The sequence below is a fragment of the Neolamprologus brichardi genome, chromosome 3 (assembly GCF_056152115.1).
Source record: "Neolamprologus brichardi isolate AB-2024 chromosome 3, ASM5615211v1, whole genome shotgun sequence".
NCBI classification, from domain to species: Eukaryota; Metazoa; Chordata; class Actinopteri; order Cichliformes; family Cichlidae; genus Neolamprologus; species Neolamprologus brichardi.
In genome coordinates, this window is record NC_142106.1 from 43,628,919 (window position 1) to 43,636,594 (window position 7,676).

The 7,676-nt window shown below is 39.3% G+C and overlaps 1 pseudogene; it reads left to right on the plus strand.

The window, feature by feature from the left end:
• The first annotated feature begins 1,189 nt into the window (after nucleotides 1-1,189).
• Nucleotides 1,190-5,682, plus strand: LOC148104338 (interferon-induced very large GTPase 1-like; annotated as a pseudogene).
• Nucleotides 5,683-7,676: the final 1,994 nt, after the last annotated feature.

Sequence of the window (7,676 nt, forward strand, 5' to 3'; positions counted from 1 at the left end):
AAGTGGAAGCTAAATTGGCTAGTTTTTTTAGCATCAATTCATATGTAAATTAGGTTGTTACTGAATGATTGCTGATTTCTAACTGCCAACTGCCTCTTTGTTAGTGTGTGGGGGTGGGGAGCTGCTAAAAGCTGTGAACTTCCTTTCCTGTTGAGGTCAATGAAATTGTCATCTTGCGGGGTTTACTAGGCTGCTGGTCAGCAAACCTGTGAAACCCACAGTATAACCCTAACCCTGCAGTATATTGCAAGTAAACCTGACAAGTTTGGGATCAAGTTTTGGGTGGCTTGCGACCTAAAATCCAAGTACATTTGCAATGTCTTCCCATATCTTGGCAAGGGAAGTACATTTGCAAGAGAGTTGGCTCACTCTCATATGGCTGGGAAGAAGGCAAGAAAAGAACAGTTGCTTTGGACACAACCCTCCACACCTAGCCCTGGAAAAAGAGCCATGTGTTAGGTCAAACACAAATGCAAGAACAATCATGCCAGCTACTTATTTGCATTTAACATGATGGCACATTGTGTCATGTACGACTGAATATACATAATAAGACTTTAAATAACTAATTGTTTTTTTCACACTGTTTTTGTACAGTTACACTCACACCTCATTGCATTTTAATTGAAATTAATTTAACTAAAAACAGGATCAACCAACAAAGAAAAAATAGATGCAATTTACAGAAAGCATTATTATCATTATTATTATTATTAGTAGTAGTAGTAGTAGTAGTATAACACGTTTTAGAGATGCCAAGGAATTGTACTTTTCTTTTTTCTTTTTACCATGATACACATGAAGTGGAAATATGATATTTTGATAGCCCTTTTTGACAATGATGACACTTAATGGCAAATTTAGCTGTCTATATTGTGTAGTATTTGCAGTACATTTACATTGTTTTAGTTTTATTAAACTGTTTAATTTTGAAAATTTACTGAATTTACTTAGAATGATGGATGACTGGATCAGCATTTTAGGTTGTATAGTAAGACACCTATAAATAACAAGATTCTCTATATCCACAGAGACATCCCTGGAGCTCTTACTGGAAGACCTATGCTTGGGCCAATACTACAGAGAGAAGCTTTCACTCAATAAAATACTTGAGATTGATGAGAAAGCAGTTTCTGATGAACCTGCCAAGTGTAAATCAGACCTTCCATGGTTTTCTCTAAAGAAACTAATGATGGTTAATTTGACAGCTAGAAATTTGAAATGTACATTAATGTCTAAGCAAAATTTTAATGATAAATCTGGGAGTAAAGACTTAGATATTGACAATCTGCTTGATGGCCTAAACACAGTTGACATGCTAAACCCCCTCGACATAATCACTGCTCTCTTTCTGTGTTCTGATGGTTTTGTACAACAGGAAATGGCACTCAAAATGTCCATGTGTCAGTTCTCTGTTCCTCTCTTGCTTCCCAATTGTGACCTAAATCAGTGCACACTCATGCTGTGGGCCATGAGAGACATTGTTAAAAAGTACAGACCTCAGTCTCTGTCAGAGTCCAAGGGCTTCATTGAAGACAGAATCGTTCTCTCTGAACTTCCAATGATCTCTTTTGTCAGACTGGGTGAGTGCTCTTTGTCCAAGTCAGAGATTCTCAATAAGCTTCTCAGCAATTCTCAGCAGTACCATGACACCTTTGTTCACCGCAACATGGAGTGTGGTGACAGTCCAAGAAGAATATCCAACGGACTAACTGAAATTACTTGGTATCTTCCATGTGGAAACAAAAACATTGATGTTTTCAGTGAGCCAGTGGCTGTAGCTAACCTTCGTGGGGACATTGCTTCATTTGACACACAATACTCCTTTTTGTGTCAGACATCTGCAGCAGTTTTTGTGTTTTTTGACAAATTGGACTCTGAGTGCAGTCTACGTAACAGTCACAGGGGACAGATCTTCCTGGTTGGCAACTATGATAGTAAGCGCTTCAACTCGGAAGCATTAAAAAAAGTAGCAAAAGAGTTGGGCTTGACAAACAACAACATCATTATTAAGACCAAAAAAATAAATGATGCAGACTTTATCCAGCTATTGAAGGAAAAGGTCAGAGATACAGTTGAGAACTCTAATACTAAGATGTCAATAGAGCAGATGGCAGACATTGCCCATGAACTGGGAATCCTGGTAGATGAAGACTCTCCAGAGTGCCAAAAAGCAAAGAAAAATGCAGATGCTATCACTGGCAAAATACAAGACATCCTGAAATACAAAGAAAATCAGCTTCCACTGCAAGGTGAAATATGGAAAGAACTGACCTGCTTAGAGACAGAAGAATATCGACTTCAACATATCGGGTCTACGAATGTAGAAGACTACAAAAGCCATCTTCGGTTACAGAAACACGAACTCCGGAAAAAGCAGAACTCTGATGACATGTCCACAGCTATGGTAGACATCATCAATGCAATATCATGCCCAAGGACAGAGAGGTCCTATTTTCTGAAATGGATGCGAATGAACCTTGACAAGGTGTCCCGTATAAAACTGTCGAAACTTAAAGAGAAATATAAAGAGAAGTGTAAGAACTCTGAGAACAAAGAGGAGATCAAGGAGATTGACAGACAAATTTCCAACAGCTCACTGGGGACTGAACACTTCTTCCGTGAAATGGGTCAGATCTATGAAGCCTCGCTGTCCCTTCCAAAAACAGGTCCAGAACGTCAACAGTTGCAGCGTCTGCCCAAACTGTGTGCAGAGTTGTTGCTTGATGGATTTCCTCTTGAGCTTGTAGATGGAGATGCATCGCACATCCCTCTCAGATGGGTGAGTGATGTTCTCTCTCAGCTCAGTGACTTGGTGTCTCCAAACAGAAAGATACGTGTAGTCACAGTTCTTGGAGTTCAGGGCACAGGAAAGTCCACTCTCCTTAACACCATGTTTGGAGTGCAGTTTGCAGTCAGCAGTGGTCGATGTACTCGAGGTGCCTTTATGTTGCTCATCAAAATCAGTGAAGATGTGAAAAAAGTCCTAAACTGTGACTTCATGCTGATCATTGACACTGAGGGCTTAAAGTCACCAGAACTTGCACAACTGGACAACAGCCACGAGCACGACAATGAGCTTGCTACACTTGTTGTGGGACTGAGTGATGTCACCATCGTCAATGTTGCAATGGAGAATTCAACTGAAATGAAGGACATCTTACAAATAGTTGTGCATGCTTTTCTCAGGATGAAGGAGGTGGGCAAAAAGCCTAAATGTGTGTTTGTTCACCAGAATGTGTCCGATGTTTCAGCCCATGACAATAACTCACGAGACAGGAAACTACTCCTGGAACAGTTGAATGAGATGACCCAGGCAGCAGCCAAAATGGAAAAGAAAGAGGAGAACAAGAGCTTCACTGATGTGATGGAGTACAGTCCAGACACTGGGAACTGTTACATTCCTGGACTCTGGAATGGAAACCCACCAATGGCACCAGTCAATGCAGGGTACAGTGAGGCTGTATATGAGCTCAAGAAACACATAATCAAACTACTGGAAAACACTAAATCATCTCCTTATGATATCTTGGAGTTTAAAGAGTGGATGAAAAGCCTGTGGACTGCAGTAAAGCATGAAACTTTTATCTTCAGCTTCAGAAACAGCCTTGTAGCCGATGCATACATGAGACTCTGCACAGAATTCAACAAGTGGGAGTGGGAATTCAAAAAAGAAATGTACACCTGGGTAACAACTGCAGAAACAAGAATTTCCAATTTGGGTACAGTTGCAGCAAAATCTGAATCTTCTGACATGAGAGAATTTCTCACATCTTTGAAAAGTGAAGCCTCCACAGTGCTGTCCACATGGGAGGCAAAGCTTCAACAAAATCTGACAGAGTATTTCAAGCAAACAGAGAGTCATGTAGATTTGGTTGAAAGATACAGAGAGGAATTCTCAAACAGTGCAAAGAGCCTTCGAAAAGAAATTGAGAGGTCTGTTAATAATCAGCTCAAAGCAGCAGCAGAAATCCGACAAGGAATGGTGGAACTTGATAAAATCAAAGAGAATTACACAAAAGAGATCGAAAAAGCCGTTTGTGCACTAATTGATGTATGTCGAGAAAAGAATGTCCAAATGGATGAAACGGATCTGGACAAAGAGTTTGACAAAATGTGGAATGAAACAGTGAATAAATTATCTGTTTCCAAACAAAATGCCACAAATGTCTTCATCAGCGTAACTAACTTCCTGAGAATAAATCTGTCACATAGGGGAAGTTATGCATGTGAGTTGTTAAATCAAAAGAGTCTGTACAACTGTGGAGAAGAGCCCTTTAAATATACAGCTGAAGGACGCTTCAATCGATTAAAACACAAACTGAACAAGATTTTCAGCATTCAAGATCACATAATGGCCGTTCACAAACTGTCTGAAGGCATCACATTTGTTTGCACTCAATCTGTGAGTAAAAAGGTGAAAAGAAAAATGAATTACTCTGACACTTACATCGAGGAGATCCTACACATCATTGATGACAAGCTGCATAACAATCAAGATATTAACACAGACATTGAGTTTGAAGTTTCTCTAAAACAGCACATCTGTGGATTTGCAGCCAGAGAGTTTCAGAAAATGCACGAAGATTTTATACAAACAAATGATCCCTACAGATGTCTGGAAAAAAACAAGGAAAAGTTTTGTGATGATTTCAAAGATATGTTCCATAAACGAGACCAGTGTCAGAAGAAGGCAGAAGAATTCACCAACAAATGCTTAAAACCTGCTATCGAAGACTTTATCAGTCGTTTCCTGGGACATGATATCATTGATGAAATGCTGAGATGTCAAGAGTTTAAAACACAAATGTCCTTCCAGTATTCAGTTTTACTGGATTTGCTTTCACAGGATGATTTTCAAACCTATTTTGATTATATATGGTCATTTGATACCTGTGTATATAAACTGATACAGAATCAGATAGTTAGGCACTTCTCATCTGTATCAATATTTAAGTATGAGGATAAGCATCTCCATTCAAGTATCACAAGCATACATGAGGCGATCAAGAAGGCCAAAACTGGAAAGACTAATGGTTTGAAGACATTTGTTGAAGATATTTGTAAAGAACTTGGTAACAAACTGGTCATTCCCCAGGATGCTCTTGGTGGTTTCATGATCTTGAACAACGCTGACCTTGAACAGTTTGATGACTATCTAACAGTGTCTGTGCAAGACATGACAAAAAATCTTACAGAGACTTTTAAAAAAACATGCATTGAAGCTAAACTGAAACACCTCCATGTGCAGCCCCAGCTTGAGCTTTCAAGTAAAATGATTGGTTGTGGCCAACAGTGTCCATTCTGCAAAGCTCCTTGTGTTGCAGGAGGAAAATCCCATAATGAGCATTTTGCTTCACTGCATCAGCCTCAGGGTCTGAGTAAATATACCTGGAACACAACAACAAAACTTGCCACTGACATATGCTCTTCTCTTGTGACCACTAAAAAATATTTTAATTGCAATGCTACAAAAGGTAAACGTCACCTTTACAAGAATTACAAGAAAATTTACCCAGACTGGAAAATCACTCCAGATGTGTGAAATATGTAATGGCAAAGTACAACAATGAATTTTCCAAATTATATGAAGTAGCACCTGCTGATATTCCTGCAGCTTGGAATATGATAACAAAGGAGCAGGCAAAAGAAAGCCTTAAAAAGTCATTTAACATAAAGTGAGGCTAATAATGCACCAATCCTGTCTCACTTCCCTACTTAATTTGTAGGGACATACCTTTCTTAATTTTGTGACATTTTATCATTAAAAATGAAGGTTCAAAATGTTCTCCAAAACTGCATATTTGACAAGGTAAAGAAAAATCTGCCTAGATAATCGACCAACACAATTTTCAGTTTCACAACCACAGCGGTTAAATATGCAAAAACTGTACTAAGTTTATAAGTCTATATTTATGTTGATGTTCTTTTGTCTATATTTATGTAAATGAGATGCAACTATTTGTTGATAAATCTAATGCTGAAGAGAGTGTGGTTTTTTTTATGTATTTTAAAAATTTGGGGTGATTTTGTTTTTTGAATTGCCAAAACACATTTCTTGAAACCTCCATCCACAGCAAGTAAAATATATTCACCACAGAACCTCTGTTAGACACTACACACTGGTGATTCCACAGTTGACCTTCTCTTCAAAATAATGGCACCCGACTCTCTAAAATCCATCTGAGAGTGATTGAAGGACCACTTCAACAATGAGTGCTTCTTGTTGTAAAAAGAAAGGAGAAAAGAACAGTCTTTCCACCGTCATTTGGTAATTCTAGGAAAGGGAAAATGCACTTAAAACATATATACCCAGTAAAAGTAGAATTGTAATGAACATTACAGTACTTACAGTATAGCATACTGTATATCAAATAAACAAAGAAGCAAAACCAAAGAAACAATTATCTGTTTTCTTCTCTAAATGTCCTGATCATGCTGGCCTCAAAGAATCTGCTCAAACTGGGTTGGAAACTTTGCCCTGCTTCCCTCATTGTCATTCCACAAACAAAGACAGTGTACAATAGTCGCCTAAATTTAATCAGTAATGATTTTCTTGGTTGTCCTCCCCTCGCCCCCCATGTCACCACCTTTCCCCTCTGCCTCGCTGTAATGTATATGTCTGTCCATTGTAGATGTACTCTTAACAGACTTTAACCCTGCCCGATTGGTCGGATGACATCATTAGAAAGGTTCATTTGTGAGTTGTGTGTGTAAAAGATGACAGCTGTGTTGGAGTTTTTTGTTTTTGCTGTGTTTAGTGACTGAGAATGCGTTTTAAGCTGGGCATACACTGTGCAACTTTTGGCCCATTTTGAGACGATTTTTCAGTCGTGCGACCATTTTGGGGATTGCTCGAGTTTCGCCTTAATCGTGTGACGTGAATTGTGTAGTATACATGGGGTAACGAGAAGCGATTAACACCTCACGACCAGCTCCCGTTCATTAATTGTAAGGTCGCAAGAAAATCTAATCTGTTTAAAATCCTGTCGCTCCTCTTGAGGGCGTCAACACAGCCACTCACACGGCGCACGCGGAAACACAGAATTGGAAGTGAAAAGACGGAGTAGCATGGCAGTGTAGCATGTGATTTGGACACAAACGATGGAGCCCCAACTTGTAGAACTTTGGCAAGCTCATCCGGGCCTTTTTGATGTGGCCTCACAAAATTATCACCACCACAACAACCGTGAAAAGAGTTGGATAGACATTGCTGCTCAATCACAGCTGCCTGATCAATGTTTTTCATTAGCAATTTATCAAAGTTGATGGCGGTGGTGGTGGTGTTGTGTGTGTGTGTGTGTGTGTGTGTGTGTGTGTGTGTGTGTGTGTGTGAGTAAAAGACAGAGAGAGAGAGAGAGAGAGAAACAGATTTTGTGTTATAAGCTTTGTGTTATGGACGCACAGTGTGAGCACTCAGGTGGCATCAGAGCATCAGGCCGTATAGTGTGAACCCCTGCAATTCAATCATACAGTTTGAGCAGAAGCTGAATAATGCGAATGAAAAAATCGCACAGTGCATGCCCAGCTTAATGTTGAGCAAAAAAGACTGGATGATTTGAAAAATAGGTTCAGGCCACTGAGAATTTTGTTTAGAGAATGGAGCTTAGTGTTCTAGCAATTCAGAAAAACTGTAAATCAAACAGGATTTTGGGGGCATTTTCTTTTCTGTAAAC